This window comes from Diabrotica undecimpunctata, chromosome 11 (assembly GCF_040954645.1).
Source record: "Diabrotica undecimpunctata isolate CICGRU chromosome 11, icDiaUnde3, whole genome shotgun sequence".
Classification (NCBI taxonomy): domain Eukaryota; kingdom Metazoa; phylum Arthropoda; class Insecta; order Coleoptera; family Chrysomelidae; genus Diabrotica; species Diabrotica undecimpunctata.
In genome coordinates, this window is record NC_092813.1 from 24,469,143 (window position 1) to 24,497,050 (window position 27,908).

Consider the following 27,908-nt stretch of genomic DNA (forward strand, 5'->3'; position numbering starts at 1 on the left):
GTAATTAGTTGTTCTTAATATTGTATTTAGTTATTTTTTTTTTAAAGCAAGAAGCCCATATTTTGGGTAGTTTAGATTTTTAATTAATAACCTGTCTTCATACATAAAAACATTATACAATACATAAAAACCAACAAAATAAATGGATGTGCACTCGCAGAACATGCAATAACTCGGAAACATGAGTTTAATTTCGAGGATTCTTGTATTTTGGCAAAAGAAAAAAAACCAAACAAAACGTGTTTTCTTGGAAATGTTTTGCATAATATCCAATATATCTTGCATTAATAAAAAGTCTGACATAGATAAATTGAGCAACATTTATTTTTATTTAATGGAACAATCATCAAAAATAAAATAATTATAAATGTTCAAATATTCTTGTATGCATAACTGATTGCATACCATTAAGACAGGTTAATAATTAAAAATCTAAACTACCCAAATATGGGCCTTTTGCTTTTCGAAAAAAAAAAAATAATACAATATTAAGAACAAATAATTACACTTTAATCACATTGTTTTTTCTTTCTGTTCTCTATGTATTAGAGTTAACACATATCATTAATATATGTCATGAAATAAACTAAGTTTTACTATCCTGACCAAAATTTTTAGAATGTATGTGTGTGTCCAATATTATATTTTAAATTTGTGTTTTTAATGTTGAGTGTCAAAGTTTATTTTAAATAATCTCAACGACCAGTAAGTTACACTGACGAATTGTGATATTTTGTAAATATTTACACATTTTTTTATATACATTACAGTGTCTTGAAAAAGCAATAAAACCATTCCGAAAGCTCAACAAAAAGTCAAAAGAGTGTTTTTCTAACATCTCAAGCAACCTTCTGGCTGCAGCCCTAATAAACTTGTGGTTTTGTGGTTTTGTATATATATATATATATATATATATATATATATACATATATATATATATATATATATATATATATATATATATATATATATATATATATATAAGTAAACGTTAAATAGTGGGTTTGCAGCAATAAAAATGAAATGTGTACTCTTCTAAATTTTTATTCCAAGCTTTCGGACATTGGTTATGTCCTTCATCAGGGAGCTACAAATGTGATTAAGAAATTGTTGGTGTTGGTGTAATTAATTAAAAATTGTTTCTACTTACAAACTTAACGAGGTTGTATCAACAAAGATCTATTATAATATTGATAAAATTTATCATGGTCTCTCATCTATTTTAATATATAAAAACTATTTTTATGTTTAAAATTTTAAAAAAAATTATTACTGTAAATACAAAAACACTTAATTATTCTAAATAAATACGTGACATTATTTTGACAAAATTCTTTTAAATGTCAATTGATAAATTGTTGTTTATGTTATTATTACATTTATCTAGTAGTAACAAATAGGAGAACATTTCATTTAGATGGCCAATATTCGTTTTATGATTCATTGTATTATTATTTTGGCAAATGTAGGCCATTTCAAGAAAAAGTCTTTTGGTGATGTTACTTTCCTGTTCTACTATTATATGTTAGTAGAACAGGAAAGTAACATCACCAAAAGACTTTTTCTTGAAATGGCCTACATTTGCCAAAATAATAATACAATGAATCATAAAACGAATATTGGCCATCTAAATGAAATGTTCTCCTATTTGTTACTACTAGATAAATGTAATAATAACATAAACAACAATTTATCAATTGACATTTAAAAGAATTTTGTCAAAATAATGTCACGTATTTATTTAGAATAATTAAGTGTTTTTGTATTTACAGTAATAATTTTTTTTTTAAATTTTAAACATAAAAATAGTTTTTATATATTAAAATAGATGAGAGACCATGATAAATTTTATCAATATTATAATAGATCTTTGTTGATACAACCTCGTTAAGTTTGTAAGTAGAAACAATTTTTAATTAATTACACCAACACCAACAATTTCTTAATCACATTTGTAGCTCCCTGATGAAGGACATAACCAATGTCCGAAAGCTTGGAATAAAAATTTAGAAGAGTACACATTTCATTTTTATTGCTGCAAACCCACTATTTAACGTTTACTTCCTTACGTTGTCAGCAAATACTTCTGGTTCATTATATATATATATACATATATATATATATATATATATATATATATATATATATATATATATATATATATATATATATATATATATAACTGTTTTGGATGGGTTGGAGTCAATAATAGGGCTATTGGTTAACTATTTTTTTATTATTCTCGAGCTTTCAATTGTGTTTACAATTATTATCAAGAGCTAAAAAAGACAAAATACTTACAAGGTTGAACTAAAAAGAAAAAACAATTTTTGTTAACTTACCAAATAAAAATTAGTTTGGTAAGTAAAAATCACTGCTTACATGTTCAAAATATTTAATACAAAAATGTTTTATCTAATAAATGTTTCTCTGAAAATTTTTTATAATTTTGAAAACATTTTTTTTAATATAAGAATAATTGAATTTATAAATAAGTTCAAATAGCAACCAATTACAAATAGCCTCAATGTCATAAATGCCAACATAAAATTTTTATTTTTGACAATTATATTGCCAAAAGTAAAACTTCGTTTAAACATTCTTTTTTGTTTAGTAACAAAAAGAAGAAGATTTATTCACCCTTGACAGATGTCTGAAAGAATGTGATAGATATATGGAGAATTAAATATGACTTTATATATAAATCATAAAGAAAGAATATAATTATAAATTTTGCTTAAATTTTGAATTTCAGACCTTTTGTTTAAACTCTTATCATTTTTGCTAATACAAACCATTTCCAAAAAAGTCCTTTTAAATTTATTACTTTCACTACATAAAATTTTTGCATAAAGAAGTCAAAGATCAAGTCATATTTAATTCTCCATATATCTATCACATTCTTTCAGACATCTGTCAAGGGTGAATAAATCTTCTTCTTTTTGTTACTAAACAAAAAAGAATGTTTAAACGAAGTTTTAAGGTGGTCCACTAAGGCACAAGAGTTTTTTTGTATGTTACAGTCACTTTTGTGTTGAGTGACACGTTTTTTAAGCCACTGTTGACTTTGACCAATATAACCAATATCACCACTTGAAGACAGGACATAACTTTGACTTTAATAATGTAAAAATCTTGGAACAAGTTGATAATTATAAAAATCGGCTTTTCCTTGAAATGGTACACATTAATAAAACTCCTGAATCTATCAATTATAAGACAGACACCAATCATTTAAGCAATATCTACTGCAACATACTAAACAATATATAATATGATAGATCTTAACCTTTAAACACATACTTATTATAGTAATTCTCTAGTAACTGTACCTATAATTTTATTACATTCCTAAATATCAGTATTGCAGTAACTGACTACATACCATCAATTACATTTTATAGATCAATTTATCGTGTTCCTGATTCTTTCTCAATTTTATTAATTCCATCTTTCCACCTTATAAAATGAATAATACTGTCATAGTAATTGTTTATTTTAACCTACTCGCTGAAAATTGTACAACGGGAATTCACTCTATAACATATTGCGGTTACCATAACTCCTTAATAAAATCAAACAAAAATATGTCATTTATTTAGATATGCCAGAAAAATTTAAATTTTCATTCTTATAGTTGTAAGTATTAAAATATTCATTTTGTTTACATATAATCATTAATTATTCTAATAAATTTACAGTTTTCTCCTGAAGAAGTCACAAAATCGTGACGAAATATTGAGACTGAACAAATAGAGTTTTATTTCCTGACCGATTGCTGATACTCTAAATCAATATTTAAAACAGTACGGTCGAAAAAATAATTTGAAAAATATATATATATATATATATATATATATATATATATATATATATATATATATATATATATATATATATATATATATATATATATATATATATATATGGGGAAAGACAACGTACAATATAAATCCAAATACATTCCAATATTAAAATCAAACTTAATCTTATTTGTAAACTTAATAGTCTACGAACCCATGTGATATTTTTAAGGGGTCACTGCATGAAGATCGCAGCACGAATCACATATAAATCCATACTACAATATGTAATAAAAACTTCGGAAACTATGCCGTCAATTTTTATTGCTATTTTTGTACGGCATTTATAACTTACGTAGGTAATACAAAAATAATGACCTGCGACCTAATGCTGTACAAAAATAGTGGTACAATTACATTAGCAGGGACATTCTATGATTTTCGGAAAACCTTGACCCCATTTTAGGTACTTTCATTCAGAAAGTCAGTCATACACATTGTTTTCTATCGTTATTTAGATTACTTTTTTTGCAGTACCGTACATATCGGGTGGTACAGGGGTGAGAAATCTAAGGCGCAAGTCTTGATTTTAATCCCCATTACTTGAGGTTATTGGAAACACTCTTTTGACAAAATACAACTAAAAACTATGAAACTAATTCATAGCCGATTATAATAGTTGTTGGACATGAAAAACGGACAAGTCAATTTTCATTGAAAACATACAAATTAATAATTAAAAAAAAAAAGCAAAAACCAAAAATTTGAAAATTGAACAGATTTTTAAAGTACCCTGTGGTGTATGTTATGTTATATTTTAAATACGTGGCTGTTATTAGTTATTTAAAAGGAGATAAATAAAAAAACTGCTGTACATTTTTAATTGATGGATTTTGCACAGCTGATAATAGTGTTGTGAATTTATTAAAAGGTTCAATATTTATAACACTTACGGATTTAATTTATTTCTTTATTTATTTTAACTTATCTGACAATAATTTATTATATCCGTACGTGACAAATTCGCGTGCGCGGGTCTTGAGAATTAACTGGCCCTCCATATAAAAATGTTGTATTTATATACGAAATCCTGATATACTAGAACAGCATCGAAAGATCGCTTTGTCTTGCATCGAAAAATCGAGAAATATCTAGTTGGAGAATTCACCACAATTTTGAATCTAGAACCTCCGCCAAATTTCTACAACAAAACAGAATATTATTAGTCATCATATATTTAGGCCAGTATATATTTATCGTAACATTGCCCCCCTCTTAAAAGATGGTTCCTCCTGGAACCTTGTCGGGACTGGAACCGGAACTGTATGCTGGTATCGGCAACTGGACCCTCTTTTACAACTTCCAGTTGTATAAAAATGACAAGGGACGGTTTTCTCTCCGCACAAGGTACTTAGCGGATTGCAACAGACTAACACCTGGACTTCGGTGTCTTTGAAGATCTCCTCCACCATATTTCGGATAACCCTCCAATCTAATTGGCGGCACTCCAACTTTGGCATGGCTAACTTTTGCACGTCGGACTCTAGTACGTGCTCTCTCAATTGAAGTAAGGCTTCCCATACATCTCGGTAGGTAGGTTGGTCACGGGCAGTGTCTTTTGTTACCAGGTAGAAAAGGTAACGTGATGCATCTTGGAGTTTCAAGGTTTTACCGGGAGCTGGCACCTGGCATTGCAGTTCTGCAACTCGACCAAACTTCCTTCGAAAGACGGATGCCAACCCTGGTGCGTCTTTGATACTGGCCGGGATGGTAAGGGCCAGCGAGTAGTCATCGGGGAGCGCGAGTAGATCTTGCTTTTCTTCAGTGGTAACACCATGTCTTGCTTTACCGGTACCTCCATAGGCACCCATGAATTCCTCAAACGTGAGGTCAGACACGTCTTGGACTTGGTTTACTTCCACTTCTTCATCTACGTCGTGGTCACCTTCGAAAGACGCCAGCCGGTTATGGTGTACTATCATCGGCTTTCCCCTCGGAATCTTGCTTATTCGGTAGATGACATCGTTGATCTTCTCCATGATGAGGTATGGACCTTCCCAAAACTGCTGCAATTTGGGAGAACAACCTTTTCGCTTCTTGGGATTATACAGCCATACTTTGTCGTTCTTCTTAAAGCAACCCTTTTCGGCTTGTGTATCGTACCGTTTCTTCATTCGGTCGCTAGCGATCTGAAGGTGGGAACGGACCAACTCATGTACATCGTCCATTCTTCTTCGTAATTCGATCACATAATCTTCACCTGCTACATCTTCTCCAGGTCGACACCCAAACTCTAGATCACAAGGTAGTCGCATTTCGCGTCCGAATAGGACTTTCGCTGGTGTCTGGCCTGTTGATTCGTTAACAGCAGATCTGTAGGCCATTGTGAAGAACGGAAGGTATTGGTCCCAGTCTCGCTGATGATCGGACACCATCTTTGTCAAATATTTGCCAACTGTCCTATTCATCCGTTCTACCATACCATCAGATTGCGGATGATATGCTGTAGTTCTTGTTTTCTTCATGCCTAGTCTATCACATATTCCTTGGAATAGATCGCTTTCGAAGTTCCTGCCTTGGTCACTATGGATCTCCAAAGGCACTCCAAATCGGCTGATATATTCTTGGATCAACTTATCTGCAACGGTGGCGGCCTTCTGGTCTGGAAGTGCGTAAATCTCGACCCACTTACTGAAGTAATCCATTACTACCAGCATGTACTTGCCTCCATTTTCACTTTCTGGAAATGGCCCAGCGATGTCCAAAGCTATTCTTTCAAACGGGCTTCCAACATTATATTGTCTCATAGGAGCTCTCCTTTTTCGGTAAGGCCCGTTACTCGTGGCACAAATAGTACATTTCTTACACCAGTCTTTTACATCGTCGGAACTGTTCATCCAATAAAACCGTTCCCGAATTCGCTGAAGGGTTTTCCTTACACCAAAATGCCCTCCCGATGGACTGTCGTGTAACTGACGAAGTACTTCGGCTATTCTGCTCTTTGGGATCACCAACTGTCTTCTCTTCTCTGAACCGTCATCATTTTCCAGGACTCGTTTAAGCAAGCCATCTTCGATGATAAATGAGTCCCACTGGGCCCAATACGTCTTAACTACTGAGCATAGGTTTGATATTTCCTGCCAAGGTGGTCGACGGTTTTCCTCTTTCCATTTTCGGATTTTCTGTATAACTGGATCTCTCTCTTGTTCTTCCCTAATCTTAGTAGGCGTCCAGTCGTCGTTGACAATCGTCGTTCTTAGCACTGCTGCTTCCTTGGATTCCGTTTTGTTGCAGTGGGAACACTCTGCTGAGCATGGCCTTCTGGAAAGAGAATCAGCGTTTCTGTGGCTAACTCCGGCCCGGTGCTCAATCTTAAAATCGTATTCTTGGAGTCGTTCGATCCACCTGGCTATCTGACCCTCTGGATTCTTAAACTGCATCAACCACTTAAGGGCGGCATGGTCGGTTCGGATTAGAAACTTTCTTCCATAGAGGTATTGATAGAAGTGCTCTACTGATTTCACTACTGCCAGAAGTTCTCTTCTCGTGACGCAATAATTCCGCTCAGGTTTTGAAAGAACTTTACTAAAATATCCGAGGACTCGTTCCTGTCCTCCTTGAATCTGAGACAGCACTCCTCCAATTCCCACATTACTTGCATCTGTATCTAAGATGAACTCTCCTTCTGGCAGTGGATACCCTAAAATTGGTGCTGTTATTAAATGCTTTTTCAAAGTTTCAAAGGCATTTTGGCAGTCTATATCCCAGCGGTATTCTCTTGCTTCCTCTGTAAGTCGCGTTAATGGCTTAGCGATATCTGCAAACTTCTTAATAAACCTCCGGTAGTAAGTACATAGTCCAAGAAAACTTCTCACTTGATGTTTGTCAGTTGGTTTTGGCCATTCCTTAATGGAATCGATTTTTCCCTTATCCACGGCCACTCCTTCTTTACTGACTATATGACCCAGATAATTGACTTTACCTTGAAATAGCTGGCACTTCTTGGGGTTTAGCATCAATTGGGCAGCTTTAAGTCGATTAAAAACGTTTTCTAAATTCCTCAAATGATCTTCGAATGTCTCCCCCAAGACGATTATGTCATCTAAATAAACCAGGCATGTTTTCCAAGATAACCCTCTCAACACATTTTCCATAAGCCTCTCAAATGTCGCAGGAGCATTACAAAGTCCAAATGGCATAACGTTGAATTGCCACAATCCAGATCCTGTGGTGAAGGCTGTCTTTTCTTTATCGACTGGGTCCATTTCTACCTGCCAGTATCCAGACTTTAAATCTAAAGTAGAAAACAATTTACTTCCAGCCAATGTGTCCAATGTGTCATCGATCCGAGGCAGAGGATAACTATCTTTCTTGGTAACGTTGTTCAGCAAACGGTAATCCACACAGAACCTCGTCGTTCCGTCTTTCTTCTTAACCAGGACCACCGGAGAGACCCATGGACTCGTAGAAGGTTCTATCACCCCGTCTTTCTTCATTTCCTGAACAATCGTTTCAGCTTCCTCTCTCTTCGCCTGTGGTAATCGTCGAGCTGTTTGACGAATTGGCTTAGCATTACCAGTATCAATTTTATGCTTAACAACGGTAGTTCTTCCCGTCTTTCCTCCTTTCGGTACGAAAATATCACGATACTGCCGAAGAAATTCCCTTAATTTCCTTTTCTCCATCTGATTTAGAGACTGTCCTGCAACTGCAACCATTTGGTCGAATTTGTCGTTGGAATTATCAGATGTTGTCGCCTGACGAATTATGGATGTCACAGGTACACAAGTTCCTACTTTTGTCTCTTTCTTGATGGTCACTGGGTAGTCGTTGACATTGATAAGTCTCACAGGAATTTCTTTAGCCGAAGTCACCAATTCCTTTCCAATTATGATTCCACGGCCAACCTCATCGTCGTGGTTCCAAGGCTCCATCATAACAGGTGTCCCTTCGTCTACAATTCCCTGTAGTCGCGCTACTATGATCGTTTCGCTTCTCGCAGGCACGACTGTATCTTCTGTAATGGCTGCTTGCACAGTGTTGTCATTATGTGGATGGAGAAATACCTCCTCGTTGCCAACTTTGATTACCTTATTCTTAAAATCCAATTGGAATCCATGCATATTCATTACGTCCATTCCTAATATAACATCCTCTTCGATGTCAGCAACTATAACAGTATGGACGAACTTTTCTGCTCCAATTCCCAATTGTACCTGGATTTCTCCATGAATGTTGGCATTTTCACCTGTAGCGGTCCGAAGTCGCAACCTCGTTGGTAACAGTTTCTTTCGGCTGTTTATAACTGTCGGGCGTATGATGGTTCTGGTCGCTCCGGTATCCACCAACAACGTATGCTTTTTACCATTTATGTCTCCATCTACATATACACTATCTTCACGACATTTCAAAGAAGCTATTAGTATAAGAGGGTCTTTGGAAGAGTTCCGGGTCGAAGCTGCCCCCCTAAGGTTGACTCGTTCTGGTTTTCCTGATGGTGAGTTTCTTGATTTTATGGTCTTCTTTTTCTTGCATGTCATGCTTTTCATCAAATTAAAGAGCTGGTCAAGTTTATCTTCGTCTCCTTCCTCTTTTACAGTCCTAACTTTACTGTACCCGCCAGAGGCCTGCGTAGCTGACTCGTATTCGAGGGCGGCGGATAGGACATCAACCAGCGTCTTGTGACGAGCTAATCGCAGTGTTCTCTGCATTTCATGATCACGAAGACCATCAATAAACGTTTGAACGGCCAATTTTTCCATCATGTCTTCGGGAGCTGTTGGATAAGCATATCGTACTAATCTGGCAATATCTACCTCATATTCTTGAAGAGCCTCATCTTTCTTTTGTCTACGATTTTTAAGCTGTGACTGATATACATGCTCCAAATGTTCGTGGCCATATCGCATATTTAACCTCTTCTTCAGTTGTTCGAAATCATCGGTCTCCTCTACGGCTATGGTCTGAAGCACATCTAAGGCATCTCCTCGAAGAGCGATAGTCAGGTTTACAGCCTTTTCTTTTTCAGACCATCCATTTGCTCTTGCGGCTGATTCGAACTGTTTCATGTAGTTGTTCCATGATGATTTTCCGTCGAAAGTTGGGACTTTAACATGAATAGAACCTCCACTTCCTTCAAATTTCGGCCGTGTCTCCAACTTAAATTTCGTCTCGTCTTCTTTTATCTCCACTGTAATCGGATTGTTACCTCTCTCTGCTGTCCCTGTTTCTTCCATCTTCCTTTCCATCTCTTTAATCTTTTCTTCGAAGGCCAACTTATCGGCAGCAACTTGGTTTTTTAACGAAGATATTCTATCGTCCAGGGCAGACATCTCAGAAGTGACTTTAGAGATTTCCGAAGAGATGTTAGCAGAGACTTTGCTTTCCAGAGAAGAAATCTCGTTAGAAACTTTGCTTTCTAAAGAAGCGATGTCGCCGGATACTTTGTTCTCCAATTTCGAAATCGACGAGATGACAGCATCATGTTTGTCTTCAAATATATAAGTCTCTGGGTCTAGTCCTTCTTCTAGCAAAGCGTTCTTTAGTCGTTGGACTAACTCAGCCTTTTTTCCGGTGGAAGATAATTCTCTGTCTTCAAGATGTCTTCTTAAATTAGTCACTGTCAGCTCATAAATCGTAGCCATTTTCACAATTTATTTTATATTCACTTGTAATTTATTTTCGCAATTTATCTAAGTATTCCACTGTTCTGACACCATTTGTTGTGAATTTATTAAAAGGTTCAATATTTATAACACTTACGGATTTAATTTATTTCTTTATTTATTTTAACTTATCTGACAATAATTTATTATATCCGTACGTGACAAATTCGCGTGCGCGGGTCTTGAGAATTAACTGGCCCTCCATATAAAAATGTTGTATTTATATACGAAATCCTGATATACTAGAACAGCATCGAAAGATCGCTTTGTCTTGCATCGAAAAATCGAGAAATATCTAGTTGGAGAATTCACCACAATTTTGAATCTAGAACCTCCGCCAAATTTCTACAACAAAACAGAATATTATTAGTCATCATATATTTAGGCCAGTATATATTTATCGTAACAATAGTTTATTGAAATGTTACATTTTTTAAGATTCAGCATGTATTTTTTACTGGACGCAGTTTTATTATTTTTAGGTATTGGAAAAGTAAATATAAGCTTAAGTTCGTTCAAGTTTGTGGTGTTACCACCCTTGTCCCGCGGCCGCTATCTTGGAAAAAGTGGTGCAAAGGGTTTTCGCGCCGTATCTCATAAACTAGCAATCATACAGAAAATTATATTAGATATTATTTATAGCAAATTTATTGGTCTATAACTTTAATTTTATGACTTTTTATCATAAAATGAAAAATAAATAAGTTATAAACAAAAAAACTAAAATGTTTGAAACAAATTTTTTTTGTGGTAATTTTACAAAAAAATTACATCGAAGTAATGTTATAGAGGGTTTTTTAAAGAATAATTTTCACTACAAATTTGTTAAATTTCATCAATTTCTCTGGATTTTACAGTGAAAAATTATAAATCCAGAAATCTGTCCGACATTGACAGGATTCTTGAATACTCACCAACTTGGAATAAGTAGTACAAATGATTTTTCGCTGTATCTCGTAAACTAGCAACCCTATAGAAAATTTTATTTCACATTATTTGTAGCAAATTAAATTGTCTGCAACTTTATTCTGAATAATTTTTAGTGTTAAATGAAAAATAAAAAAATTAATTTTTTTCTGGGCTTTATAGCGCTCCGAAGTTGAATGAGTTCTTGATTACCGTTCAATCACAAATTAGTCCAATAACTTGTAATGTCAAATTAATCTTAATTTTCTGAATATTTATAGTTTCATCGTGTATAAATGTGAAACATTACAGTTTGTTCAACTTCCTGCAAACTATAAATTGCCTAATAGGTAATAAGGAAATTATTGCAATCATTTCATCGGTTCAAATTATATTTGTTAGCATTTAAAAGTCAAAGGTTTTTATTCTATTTATGCAGAGGGCAATACACTTATTTGATGAATCGTAGCATTTTAGATTATAAGTTTAGTTTTGGGACTAGTTTAGGACCTCAACAACAACTATAGTGCAATAATTGAGTAGCTGTCAATAAAACTATATTTTAGTCAACGACTTCAACATTTTATTTTATCATCGTCAATCGAGAAGAATCGGACACAGGGCATTAGAAACAATTCGACATTATAATTACATTCGAGTTTTCCATTGGTCCCTTAGCAAAACAACAACAGAAGGGTGTTATTAAGGATTAGAGCTTCAAAGGAAACGACCCTTAGCGACCTGAATAATTGTTAGCCAGTTCCGTACCAGATCGACGATCGCATTCGAAGTGTGGAGGAAAGACAATACAAAAAGAAGATCAGAGAGCAACAGAGTACCTGAATAGCAGTCCTTGGGTCTACTGTTCCAGCTGTTGGAAGATGAAGAAGCTTGCGACATCCAGGGATCCAGCTTACGTTCTAGTTACAGTTCTAACGGGGAGGCAGTGTTTTCCATTTCCACCCGGTGCCACATAAGTGAACGCAGGGATAAAACTGTAAGTTTTAGCAAACTTTTTTTTGATAATTTAAAAAAGATTATTAAAGAAACATAAACTTTTATCCTTTTTTGCCTACTTAAAATGACAATATTTAATTAAATAAAAGTACCTACCTACTATGCTACCTCCTATGCTACATGAAAGTGTACATGGAAGATAAATTTAAAAATAATATGGAGAGCATGCAATGTTACAATTGTCAGGGCTTCTTCCACGGCTCAAAAGCGTGCCACTGTGGCTCTAGATGCGTGGAATGTGGAGCAAATCACAAGTCAGGAGACTGTGAAAAAGATAGAAGTACTCCTTCTAAATGCACAAACTGCGGTGAAGCACACACTGCAAATTACAAAAGATGCAAGAAAGCTCCAAAACGTAAGCCTCCACAAACACAACAGGCAAAAAACAGAAATGTACAAAGTACACCGACCAACAAAAATATGAGTTACGCTCAAATGGTCAAACAAACATCGAACAACGAGACACCAAAACAAACGTCAAATAACATTGTGCTAAATGAAAGGTTAATAGCTACTTTCCAAGAGCAAGTAAACAATTTCTCAACAATTTTTGAGAAAATTACAGGAGTCATGAGCGCTCTGAGCAGTTTCGGTGCAAATCAATAATGCCAGTACAATTAGACGATCTACAAATGGGGTCATGGAATTCTGGCGGACTGAGACAAAAAATCAACGATATGAATGAGTTCTCCAATAGACTTAACTTAGACGTTATAGCCTTCCAAGAGACTCGTCTCACAAAAAAGGTAAAAACCAAATTTCCGGACTATAGCGTCTATAGGAACGACCATAGATCACGTTCAGGAGGTCCGGCCATCATGGTGAAAACAAGAATAGAACACCAATCAATTCCTATACCAGATGGTCTGGTCACTATTGAAGCCACCATAGTTCGGATCATTACGATTAACGACACGCTGAAAATTGTCTCAGCCTATGTCAGACCGAATGAGCCGATCCTGAGCGAGGATCTGGACGTCATTCTTGATACAGACGAACTAACCGTCATAATTGGTGACTTGAATGCAAGATCACCTAATTGGTTAGACAGAGTAAATAACAGAAACGGGAGATTGTTATGTGGATATCTCGAAAACAAAATTTATATAGTCATCACGGGACTTATGGAGTCCACATGTTTCATTGGAGGAGACAGACTTCCTACCTATTTAGACATAGCAATTCTTCACAACGTGGGACAACAATACGAAATACAGTCACTCAATGAAGGAGACTCTACCCACAACCTAATCGTACTAACTTTAGGCGACTTAGAAACAAACTACGTGCAGCCATACAAGAAAAAGAAAACAAGCTAACCTAACTTCAAACGAATTGTCAGTGAAACAATAGGAATAGTTACTTACATCAATAACAACCGAAAACTGGAAGAGTAGGTGTTGAAGTTTGAAAGAACCATACAAAATGCACTGGAAACCGGTACCATCAACAACAATCAGAGAAATCAGCAATGAACTGAAAACTCTAATACAATGCTAATGAACTGAATAGGGAGGTCAAAATCAGCTGTAAATTCGCAGGAATAACAACTGGGACGACTATATCCAACAGATGGATCCTAACAAATCTGCTTTCTAAAGTCTTGAGAAAGGTTAAAAAGCCAATACCCACATTACATGGGGCTAACGGCTTAGTTTATTCTGAACAGGACAAAGCTGAGGTCATGAAACATACACTGGAGAGAGGATGCAGAAACAACCACCACCCAAATGAAGATCCAGACTTTAAAGAAGAAGGGGAAAGAAGGAGCAGATTCCTAAAGAGTAGAGACGGCATAGCACTCAGACACACCACCCCTGAGAAAATCCAGTTGTTTATCAAAATGACCAATGCTAAGAAAGATCAAGGCCCAGACAACATCACAAACAGAGCCTTAAAAAACCTGCCAGTGAAAGCTATCGTTCGCTTAACGAACCTAATAAATCACATAATAACATTAAGATACGCTCCTGACAGGTGGAAGGAGGTTCAAGTTATAATGATAGGGAAACCAGGTAAAAACGGAACGTTTCCACAAAGCTACCTATCATCAGCTTATAACCATCAATAAGCAGAATTGCAGAACGAGTTATCTTGGCCACATTAAGAGATGAATCTGAAATAATAGGAGCGATTCCAGAAGCGCAGTTCGGATCCAGGAGCAATCACTCCTGTGAACTGCAAGAACTGAGACTGACAGAGTTCATCACAATAGGGTATAATGAAAGAAAATATACAGCAGCCGCCTTTTTAGATGTCAGTAAAGCCTTTGGCAGAGTATGGCATGACGGTTTGATGTATAAAATGAACGAACTTGGATATAGTGAAGCGATGACATGCTTTGTCTCCTCCTACCTAGCCAACAGAAGGTTCAGAGTTTAAATAGGGTCCACCCTATCCGAAGTCGGAACTATGGAGGCAGGAGTGCAACAGGGAGCCGTGCTATCTCCTTATCTGTATACCATATACAGTTCAGACACCCCCAGTGATCATCGGACTATGCTCAGTCTGTACGCTGACAACACTGCTATAGCTACTAGCAGTAGCAACCCTGATCTGGCCACTAGATGCTTGCAAGCGGCCCTAAACTGTCTGCAATCTTGGTGTGGTACGTGGAAAATTGCCGTCAACCCGGACAAAATACAGGCTTTCATGTACAAAAGACGTGAAGGACTCCCAAACAGGGAGCTAACTATCTTCAGTACTCCGGTCGAATGGACAAACCATGCTAAATATCTCGGAGTAACGCTAGATAGGTATATTACCTTTACAGACCACATAAATCAAGCGGTACACAAGGCAAAAATCCTTAACAGTCAACTCTCCTCGGTAATAGGGAGAAAAAGTACACTAAGATTCAAAACTAAGATTAGAATGGCCAACACCATCATACTGCCATCCCTCACATATGCCTCAGCGGCATGGGGACATGCATGTAAAACAAACAGAAAGAAAATTTAAACAGTCGAGAACTTCATGATTAGGGAGGCTCTTGAAATCCCTAGGTATGTACCTTTAAGGTACGTATATAGGAATTTGCAGCAAAAGAGAGTCCTGAACATGATAGACGAATATGCATATGTGTTCTTTAATAATCTCAGAAACCATCCCAACCGTTTCCTAAGAGAGTTGACAAACTACGATCCAAATCTAAGGACAGTACTAAGACGGCCTAAACAACAGCTGGCTGGTTACAGGGGTAACCCTGATTGAACGCAAAGTAAGGATATCCACATAAAAAGCTGCAAATGACAGCTTAACAGATTTGGCCCCAAAAAACACAAAAATACAAAAAAAAATTTAGCAAAAAAAAACAAAAAAGAGCCTAGCTCACCATAAAAATAACCCCTAACCCCTAACCCATTTCTCATTTTTATTTTTATTTTTAATATTTTAGTTATTTTCATTTTCACTAACCAGTTAAAACTACAAAAAAAAACCCAAAAACATATACACGGAATGTGTGAAAGCATTAAACACTTGAGAATGCACATTCCACCCATTAACTCCTTCTTTCTATTATTATTTCACCTAAAACCTCTACTAACAATCAAACTAGTAAAGCCATTAAAATCAGTTGGACACAGATCCACATTCCTTAAAGCCCGTTATGCCAAGGCCCCTCAGGCATGCTCTCAGGCAAAAAAACACGGGCTTGATGGCCAGACCCATCGGTTACTCGGCCGGCAAGGAGACCAAAACTTGTTTTTGCCAAATTGGCGACTGTTTGACCAAGCACACAACTTCCGAACAGGGGGCCGTCAGCTTCGCTGCCGACTCCCTGATTGGACACACATATTTCTGGGACACAGAGCCAAAAGTCAACTCACATATAAATTCAGTAAAGTAAATAGGGAGAAAAGCTGCATTAAGCTACCCCTAGAGTCAGGTGGCCTAACCACAAGTCATGAAAAACGGAGGGTATTTTGTTTTCCCAAATCGTCCGACGTAATCGTTCATAAGCCCTCTCTGCGTATGTCAGACATAGGGAAGAGTGGAGGACAAACCTGGCGGTCAGATAGGTACCGAGCCAAGGGATACACTTCCTTGGACCGAGACCGGTTTAATCTTCGGACATGGGGGTACCACTGAATAGCAGTGGTACACGTATGTTCCTAGGGGTTGGGATGAACTCATGTGTGTGTGTGAATTTAAAAGAAGCCTGAAAAGGAACTTCTAGGAACAGTCCCCACATAATTATGTGGAGTAAATGATGAAGTATACAGGGATATCGATTTCTTGAGAAAATCCAAAGGAAATAATAAAAAATTTAAAACATCAGACGAAGATGATGTTACCAACAATAGCCTAGATTAATTCTTCATGAGAAAGAATAAATGGACATTTAAATAGGTTTCGAGAAGCACTGACAAAAGAAACAAAGGAAATGTGTAAAGTCCTAAGTGATGTCTCATATAGAGCAGACACATTAGAAAAAGGGTACATACGACTGAAAATGGAAGCGGCCTATGACCGTGCAATGGAACATGCAAGAGAATGTACGAACACATGCAAAAAAATATTAAACCTTAATAATAATAATAGATACGGTTGTACAAAATAAAGAAGGAGACATCGTCATTATTGGCTATTTCCTAATAATTGCCAACACTAGATGCAACCTACTGAGAGTCACAGCTCTTCCATCGTTGGTGACAAGTGGCGTTGTTCGCTCGTTATTGGTCCCAAGGAATCTACTTGCAGTAGAATATAATAATTTACACTATTTTGAAGTAACATATGAAGATAAAGAAAGGTGTATAGAATTAAACAAAGGAGAGTTAAATGTTCAGATATAACAATCATTAATATGGATACCCAGCCAAACTGCATATTAAATGAATTATATGATAGAACGTCTAACACCGCCTGCAATATAGTAAAGTACATGATAAAGGAAACCAGTTAGTTGAAAATGAGCACACCAGACCTCTGGCTAGTTATTCCACCATACGCTATAAATTTAGCTATATTGTGCGATAGTTCTCGATCTAAACATATAATAGTAAGCCCGGAATATAACATTTCTCACATCCAGTGATGGATTGGAAACAGCAACTGGAAGTTACTTAAAGACTCCTGTCAGGCCCATTAAAGAGTTCATGCAGAGACCAAGAATAAAACAGATCATTATTCCCAGACATAGTATAGACATTCGGGGAGGTAAGTTGCCAAATATAGTACTTGAGGCAGAGCAGTTGGAATAAGACATATCCTAACACACGTGGAAAGCCATTGCCAACCATCAGTGGATTCCTCATTTAACCACAGAACATGATAGACTATATTCTTTGTTATGTGATTGTCATTATGTGGAAGGTAGTCAGATATCTTCGAAACTTCAAGAGAGCCAAAAAACAAAGTCATCAAGGTTCCTGCATCGAACTTCATCCAGCCCCTCAAGGACATATGATATCACAACCAAATTTTCGTAGTACTTTCAGGACGGCCCCATCTAGATCAGTTTCACTTAATAAACTTAGATTTGAATTGGATAGTATAACTGAATTATAAATTCTAAATATTCAGGTTATAGGTAGCACTGCTCGGGTGAGATAATAATTTAAAAACCGAGTAAATTAAAAAAAAAATTATTAAAAATCCTTTATAAAAGGTATATAATTTAAAAAACCCAATCGGGCTATATCACAAAACGTTTTCGAAATCCATATTCCATCATCAGTGCATTAGGTGGGTATACATGTATTGAGCCACTAAATATATGGGTAAAAACCCGTTAAAAATTGTTTTTTTAAATTTAGTTTACATTATATGGTGGTAAATATTATGACGTTATAAATATTTACCACCATATAATGTAAACCAATACATGTATACCCACCTAGTGCACTATATGGACTATGGATTGCGAAAACGTTTTATGATATAGCCCGATTGGGTTTTTTAAATTAATTTTTAAATCCTTTTATAAAGAATTTTTGATAAAATTTTTGTTATATATGGTATACAGCCAACTACAGGAACTTAGATTCCTTGTCGAGTAAATTAGTTTTATAATATGATGAAGTGTTGTAAATATTTTAAACTATTAATATTATTTTATATTTTATGTATCTAGACATTTTGTATTGTCATCTGGTTCTTAAGGATTGGCCACTATGTTTAATCACAAATTAGTCCATTAACTGGTAATCTTACAATTATCTTGCCTGAATTTTTATAGTTTCAACGTGTAGGTATAATTGTAAAAGATATCGATTAGTAGCTTAATTACAATTTGTTTAACTTCCTGCAAACTATATAGAGTGCGTAATAGGTATTAAGCTCGGTTCAAATTATATTTGCTAGCTTTCAAAAGTTAAAGATTTTTGTTCTATGAAGAGGGCAATACACTAATTTGATGAATCGTAGCATCTTAGTGAGATTATAAATATAGCTTCGGGACTAGTTTGAGACGCAGGCCCAAATCCAGGATCTCCTAACTCAGATGACTGAGTTAAGGAAGGAGAATCAAGAGAAGGACCAAGAAATCAAGAAACTGATCGGCCATATAATGGCCCTGACCGAGCGAAATGAAAAGCTGGTACAGGAAGAAAAAGAAAGGGATAAGGCCTTGTGGGAAACTCACAAGCCTAGAGAAGAAACTCCACGCAAGACGGAAAAAGCCACTCCTTCCGCGTCTGGAGGCGCAGTAAAGCCGAAAGAACAACGGAAAACACAAGAAAAAGAAACGGAGAAAAACGAAGCAGGATGGACAAAAGTCCAAAAAAAAGAAAAGGCAAAGAAAGGCACCGTTACTGAGAAACCTACAAACAGTAACGAGAAACCAAAAAAATCTTTGAGTGTTGCAGAAAAACAAACTCAAAAGATCCAAGAAAGGAACGACGAAGCGCTCACAAAAGCCGCCAAAGATCTGAAAAAAAGAAGTGAGCAAAAAGCCCACAAAAACTTGGAGACTCCAAAAGAAACCCAAGTAGAGAAAGAGAACGACGAAACCCCTCAAAAACCTGCCGAGGTTAACGTAAGAAAACCGAAACCTCCTGCGATCATCCTAAAGACGGTCGCAGAACATCAAGCAATCCTGCAAAAAGCGGCAAAAGCAGGTATTATATCAGACAATAAGTTCGCCAGATCTGGTAGAACCATTGTAATAAATACAAAGTCAAGGGAAGACTACCTAGGAGTAGTCAAAATACTAGAAGAACACACACCTAAGGTAGAGTATATTGCCTACCCAATTGACAATGAAAAATTAAAGAGGGTCATATTAAAAGGGCTATCTGCAAATACTAAAACAGATGTAATTCTCAACGAACTAAAAGAAAAAAATGTTGACGTAACAAGAGTCAGCAACATGTACTCTAAAAAAGAAGGAAAACAGATCTTGCCTTTCTTCCTGATCACCCTCAAAGAGGATGACATACAAAAAATACGCGGAGTCACAAATTTGTGCTTCATGAGAGTTCGTCTTGAAGATGAATTCAAAACAACAAAGGACACCCTACAGTGTTTTAACTGCCAGGGCTACTATCATAGTTCTAAGGCCTGCCACTGCGTCTCCAGATGCGTAAAGTGTGGTGGAAACCATCTAAGCAATGATTGTGAAAAGAGCAAGGAAACAGCCCCAAAATGTGCCAACTGTGACCAAGCACACACAGCCAACTACAGAGGATGCTCCAAAGCTCCCAAGAAGAAGATCCCTGCCCCCGTAAAACCGGCGAGCAAACCGATCACTCTAGCAACAACAACAACGGGCTTCAGCTATGCTCAAGCTGCCAAAACAACTACAGAAGAAGCAGCTCCTACCATGCAAGATGATGCCACACTTATTGCTTCGTTTCATACGGAGTACAATAGGAAGATGATGGAGATGATGTCCATGATGGACCGTGCTACTAAAATGATGACTGCATTCGGAGAAATACACCGACAATGCTAGCGAACCGTACGGAGGATCTACGCATAGGGTCCTGGAATTCCGGTGGAATTTTCAAAAAACTCAACCTCTTGGATGAGATGATCAACAGATTAGAGCTCGATATCGTAGCCCTTCAAGAAACCAAATTAGTGGAAAGGAAGAAAACCAAATTTCCAGGCTACGATATCTACAGAACTGACCATAGAGCGATATCAGGAGGAACAGCCATACTAGTTAAAAAAGGCTTAGAACATGAACACATACCCACACCAGATGGACTGGTGACAATGGAAGCCACGCTAGTCAGATTAAAGGCCAACAACGAAACACTAAAAATAGTGTCAGCTTATGTCAGACCTAACGATTTGATATTCGATGAAGACTTGAGCCTAATCCTCGATACAGAAGAGCCCACAGTGATTATAGGAGACCTCAATGCGAGATCTCCCCTATGGTTCGACAGAGCAACCAATAACAACGGGAGACGACTTTGCGGCCATCTCGAAAACAGACCTAACACCTACGTGATCGGACCAACAGGACCGACCTGTTTTCACGGACAACTCCCAACACATCTAGACATTGCAATCCTACACAACGTGGGTCAACAACACGAGATACAATCTCTAAATGAAGGCGATTCAACGCACAATCTAATCGTCCTGACCCTGGGTGCAATAGAACTAAACTATTTGCAGCCCCACCAAAAGAAGATTACAAACTGGTCAAACTTCAGAAGGGTTTTTAGCGAAAACATCGGTAGCATCCCAACAATAAACAACATCACAGAACTAGAAGACAGTGTAACTAAACTAGAAACAACCATAAATAATGCTATCGATGCCAGCTCAAAAATCGAAAACACTACCAGACAACAAGGAAGATTCGGAGATATTAGTCTCGAACTACAAAACCTAATAAAGGAAAAAAATAGAAAAAGAAGAAGAGCCTACCGTACTAGAACTCTAGAAGATAAAAGGATTGCAAATGAGCTAGACAGGGAAGTTAAAAGACAACTACGAGAACATAGAAGCGAAAACTGGGACAACTATATCCAAGAATTAGACCCAAACAAATCCGCCTTCTGGAAACTATCGAAAATACTCCGACAGGACAAGAAACCCATACCTCCCTTACACGGAGAAAACGGGATTGTTCATACGGAGAGAGATAAAGCTGAAGTCCTAAAGGACGAACTAGAAAGAGCATGCAGAAACAACGAAAATCCCAATGAAGACATAGACTTCGAAGAAGAGGTAGAAAGAACAGCTAGAAGATTAAAGAGAAGAAAGGGTAGAATAGGAATAACTCATACATCTCCTGATGAAATTAAAGAGCTAATTAAACTCTCTAATGCCAAAAAAGCCCCAGGACCTGACAACATCACAAACAGGGCACTCAAAAACCTACCCAACAAAGCTATTGTCTACATAACGAACATAGTAAACAACATGCTCAAATTAAGATATTTCCCAGACAGATGGAAGGAGGCACATATAATTATGATCAAAAAACCAGGGAAAGATGGCACCTTTCCGCAAAATTATAGACCTATCAGCTTATTATCATCAATAAGCAAGATAGCGGAAAGAGTTATACTAAAAAGACTCAATGAAGAATCGGAAGCATTAGGCACCATACCAGAAGCTCAATTTGGATTCAGAAGCGAACACTCATGCGAACTACAAGTTCTACGTTTCACAGAATTCACAACTAAAGGATATAACGAAAAAATGTACACGGCAACAGCTTTTCTGGACGTCAGTAAAGCATTTGACAGGGTCTGGCATGATGGACTCATCTATAAAATGAACACCATGGGATACAGCGAGGCGATGACATGCCTCCTTGGATCATACCTAGCCAACAGAAGGTTCAGAGTTCGGACAGGGGCAACCCTGTCCGAGGTCGGGACCCTAAAGGCAGGTGTGCCTCAGGGAGCTGTTTTGTCGCCTTACTTGTACACCATCTATACGGCCGACACGCCAAAAGAACCAGGATCCCTGTTAAGTCTTTACGCTGACGATACGGCAATAGCTGTTAGCTGGAGAAATCCAAACCATGCAGCTAATCATCTGCAGAGAGCACTCAACAGATTCATAAGATGGTGCATCAAATGGAAAATAGCCATAAACCCAGATAAAACACAGGCTGTAATGTTTAGTCACAGAAAAAGTGTACCGAACCAAGAACTAACAATTGGAAACACCCCAGTACAATGGACAAATGAGGCCAAATACCTAGGAGTGTTACTCGACAAAAAGCTTACATTTACGCAGCACATAAACCAGCAAACGTATAGAGCCAAAGCGCTGAAAAGTCAGCTCTCATCGCTAATTGGCAGAAGAAGCAAATTAAGGTTCAAAACCAAAATTAGGATGGCGAATAGCATTATCCTACCAGTCCTCTCATATGCCTCCGCTGCGTGGGGACACACCTGTAAAACTAACAGGAAGAAAATACAAACAGCGCAAAGTCAAATAATAAGAGACGCCCTAAATCTGCCAAGATATGTACCTCTGAGAAATTTATACAGAGACTCAGGACAAACCAGGATCCTACACACAATGGACAAAAAGGCATACGAACTTTTCAATGGACTAAATAACCACCCAAGTAGCATGTTGAGAGAGCTGACAAACTACAACGCAAACACCAGGACGGTACACAGAAGACCTAAACAGCAAATAGCCGGATATAGGGTCCCAAACCAATAAATGAAGAATGAGATGGTCGCAAGGACGTCTAAATAAAAGAATGCAGTCATCAGAAAACAACCACCCAAAAAAATCCTTCTCTTTTAGGACTCTGGCGAGAGGATACAGGTGCCAAGGCACTTAGTTAAGGACACTATACACCGGGGTGTGTGGAGGCCGTATACACCCTGCAATGCACACCCCAACCCACCCACACAATTTAGCATGTAAGAAATAAAAGGGTAAGAATTGTGCCGGCATTTTAAAGTCCCAACGCCAAGGAAGACCCCACAAAAAAAAAAAAAAAAAAAAAAATCGGTTGTTTTCTTTTAAATTCAGTTAGTTTTTAATCAATTTTAATCATTAAACGTTTTAACGTAAAGTCACTTTAATTCCTCCATATAGAAGACCCTTCAGGCCTTCTATATACCGCTGATGCGGAATAGGCCCTTAAGGCGGATCGAGTGATACTGATCCTCTCGCGACACCCGAGCACTGAGGTCATGTGCGGCAAACATGGGCTCAGTGGCCGGACCCACATCGGACACCCAGCCGGCGAGGAGAACAAAATTTATTTTGCCAAATCGGCGGCTGAGTGATCGAGCACACACTCTTTCCGAACATGAAGTCGACAGCTCAGACTGTCGACTCCATGGACGGAACACACACGCTACTTTTTCTTTTTTGTTTTAGGGACTCAAGTCCCGAAGTGCAGTTAGAGTAAAATCTATAGAATCAGTAAAGTAATTAGGGAGAAAAGCCTAGATGTGGCTACCCCTACAGTTAGGTGGCATAACCACAATAATTAAAAACGGGAGTTGTCTCATTACCCAAGGCAACTCTAGTAACTTTCAAGATCATAAGCCTCCTCACGTATGTCACACGATGAGGAGGGGTGGTGGAAAAACCTGGGGGTCAGATAGGTACCACTTCGACTAGCGAAGTGTGACCGGTTTGATCTTCGGACATGTGGATCCCATGCTTAGTATGGTATACACATGTTCCTAGAGGTTGGGTTGATCGCTTAGCGTGATTGTGTGTATGTTTGAGACGCAGTCTATTACAAATTTTTACCTTAACAACAACTATAGTGTAATCATTCAGTAGCTTTTAATAAAACTATATTTTACTCCACGACTTTAACATTTTATTTTATCATCGTTGATTGAGAAGGATCGGACGCAGGGCCCTATAAACAATTCGAAATTATAATTAAATTTTTAAGAATACTATAAAAATGAATTGTTAGACTTAGTTTCTTATTATTATTCTTTAATTAATATCATTTTAAATTAATTTATTGTTTTCTTAGCATTATTTCTATTTTATTCTTAATTTATTATCGACCATTTCCGTCACCACAAAACTTATTATTATTAATTATCTAAGGATAAATTTCTTGTTAATTTAAAGAACAAAACATATTTAATAAACTATCTCAAAACTTTTCTTTAATCTAGTCACTTCCTAACCTAAAAAATAATAAGTTTCATATGAGTTTTTCAACCTCGAAAGTGTGTAATTTTGCTTTTTTGAGATTTTAAATTGTTTATACGATATATGTAATAAAATTGAGCTTCCGGTCAAGTTCGCACTCTACGCAGATGATTTAATAATTTTCTGCCGAGGCAAAGACACTGTTGCCACTTGCAAACTACTTTAGAATGCTACTGACCAATTGCTTGAATGGACTTCAGTAAGTGGATTTAACTTTTCTGTTGAAAAGACAAAAACCATTAAGTTTTCTCGCAAGACAGCCAGTACTATAGATCCTAAAATTACCATAAATGTTACTTGTCTACCTACAGTAAAGAGTATGCGGATTTTAGGACTCACATTCGACAGTAAACTTACTTGGAAATGCCATTTAAAATAACTGAAAACTAAGTGCATGACAAATCTTAACTTATTAAAAACTCTGTCCAATCATCATTGGGGTGCAGACGAAGACTCATTGCTTCAGATTTATAGATGTCTTATTCGTTCTAAAATAGACTACTGCAGTTTCATTTATATGTCAGCTAGCCCATCAGATTTAAAACTTCTTAATTCTGTACACAACACTGCACTCCGAATATGCCTTGGAGCTTTTAGGTCGAGCCCTGCAGAGAGTTTATACAGAGAGGCTAATGAACTTCCCCTCTGGCTACATCGCCGGCAACTCCTTTTAAAATATTCGTCTCGAATCTTAGCTAATACCGAAAACCCAGCTTATAAATTATTAAGTAATGAACTTTTAAACTCTCCTTCTCCTATTAAACTTCAGTCTATGTCACAGTATCTCTCACCACATCTGAATAATATCGATTTTTCAGTCACAACTCCAATATTAACCTCCCTGGAATAAATCGATAGCCGATTTTAATCTCTCGTTAACTAATTATGACAAGCATCAGACAAATCGACAATTTCTAAGGCAAACCTTTAAAGAATTAATTGCTAACAACAGATTTGACCAAATTTTATACACAGATGCTTCTAAGAGTTCTACAGCTGTTGGATGTGCTGTAACTTCAAACACCGATTTAATCACATCTTGTAATCTTCCGCTCTTCTGCTGCATACATATTGCTAAATTATTCTCTATTCTCCAAGCTACAAACTTATTATCTCCAAAATATAAAAAAGTAGCAATATGTCCAGACTCTTTAGCGTCTATCTATTCTCTCAAAAGTATGTACACGGTACATCCTTTGGTTCAAGCTATTCAAAACTCTTTCGACAGTTTAATCTCAACGGGAGTATCCATAACCATGATCTGGATTCCTTCTCATGTAGGAATCCCAGGTAACGAACTAGCCGACCTCTTTGCAAAACAAGCGTCGTCTTCTAATATGGAGACTGAAAACATACAACTTCATACAGATTTGCAGTCGCATTTTAAAAATATTATCCAAATGTCTTGGCAAGATCACTGGAATAAAATCCCTTCCAAGCTTCGTGACATCCATCCCAGCGTTAAAAAGCTTGAGTTTCCTTACATGACACGAAAAAACAAAATCTTAATTCGCCGACTTAGAATCGGCCATACAAGACTAACTCATAAACATTTAATGACTTCCCAAGATCCACCTTCATGCACACAGTATGGTAATATTCTATCTGTTAAACATATTCTCGTAGACTGTCCCCACTTTAACAACGAAAGAAAAAATAATCTTTTGAGTCAAAACCTACAAAATATTCTCAGTTCGCCAGATCAATTCCAAAACCTTACTAATTTCCTCTATGAAACCAAGCTTTACCAGGATATTTAGAAGAAGAAACGTAGTTTAGAATTTGATAATTAATAATAGTACCAATATTTAATGTATTTCTTTATTAATTGTAATGTTACTGTATATTCTTGTAATGTAATGTAATAAAATTGTACCTGTGTCAGTGACCTACGCTGTCGAGACACGTAAAGCTAAATAAAAAAAAACTTGAAAACTATTAACTTTAGAGAAAAATGAAAATACTTTTTTTATTTAAGATAAGAAATCTAAAAAATGTTTTTTGTTGCAAAAACCGGTTATTTTTGGAATTTGTTAAAAAAAATTATTTAAAATATTTATGCCTAAAAATTTTGCCTGGCACCCTACTGATTTGTTCAAAGGCGGCACGTTTAAACAGAAATCAGTAAACAAACCGAATCAGAAATATTTTTCCTGCGGAAGCGGCCTCGCAACCTGGACTATAACACTTTTAAAGCCATTTAGACCCTTTTTTTGTACGGTATTTGTTTTTTGTTCATAATTAATATTAATATTAACAAAATATATCAATGCCGTACATAAATTTTTGATCGTAATTGCCCACTTATCAGGAGAAAATTAATTTTCCTCTCATAAGCAAATGTACTGTGAAAAATGTACGGCATATCTAAAAATTTTATTATTTTATGCAACTAAATTGAAATCGGTAAGTTTCATATTGGTTCAAATGACTTTATTTGTACTACTTAAAAAACAAGGCTTGTGCCCCAGATTTCCCACCCCCGTACTACCCGATATGTAGGGCACTGCAAAAAAAGTAATATAAATACCGATACGAAACTATGTGTACGAATGCCGTACTGTATGAAATTACAGAAAATGAGGTCAAAATTTTCCGCAAATCAAAGATTGTCCCTGCTACTGGTACCAATATTTTTGTACGGCATTAGGTCACCGGTCATTATTTGTGTATTACCTACATAAGTTATAAATGCCGTACAAAATACCAATAAAAGTTGACGGCATAATTTCCAAAGTTGTTATTACCTATTGTAATATGGATTTATATGTGATTCGTGCTACGACCTTCATGCAATGACCGACCCATTAAAAATATCCCATGAGCTTGTAGACTATTTAGTTTACAAATAAGATTAAGTTTGATTTTAAGATTTTAATAAAATGTTTAACCAAATTACCCCCCCCCCTAGTGTAGCCATCTGTAGCAATACAAATTGAAGGCATAATTTCTGAAGTATTATTACATATTGTAGTATTGATTTATACAATGATGAGTGCCTTAGCACCGGGCTTTTTAACATAAGAGATAGAAAACACAGTTATTTTGTGAAATAAAAAGAGGTGAAACTCGTAGAGGTGAGAAATAATCGATAGAAACCTATAATTTACATTACATTACATTACCACTACCTATCGATAGTCTCACACCTTTAGACGTTAGCTTCGAGTTAAATTATCTCGGTCATAATTATTATGTGTAACGTCGTATGTATGACGTATTTCCATTTTTTAATTTCGCATAAAGTAAAAACTGATTGACCACAATTGTAACGATGAGTCCAAGCCATCACCGTTAAACCAGCGTGCGCGCGAACCAACCCATGAAGTAGGAATGTATCGACAGTAGAAAGGGCAAAACTAATTACCAAGCTCCGCTATATAAACCGCAACATTTCCTCATAGAGAGAGAATCGACAGGTGTTGACTGAAGGTTCTCTTCTTCC

General features: G+C 36.6%; 1 protein-coding gene across 2 annotated transcripts in view; it reads left to right on the forward strand.

Moving 5' to 3' along the window:
* LOC140452585 (uncharacterized) overlaps positions 1-27,908 on the forward strand; it is a 112,721-nt gene that overhangs the window by 38,246 nt on the left and 46,567 nt on the right. The gene's annotated exons all lie outside the window — the stretch shown is intronic.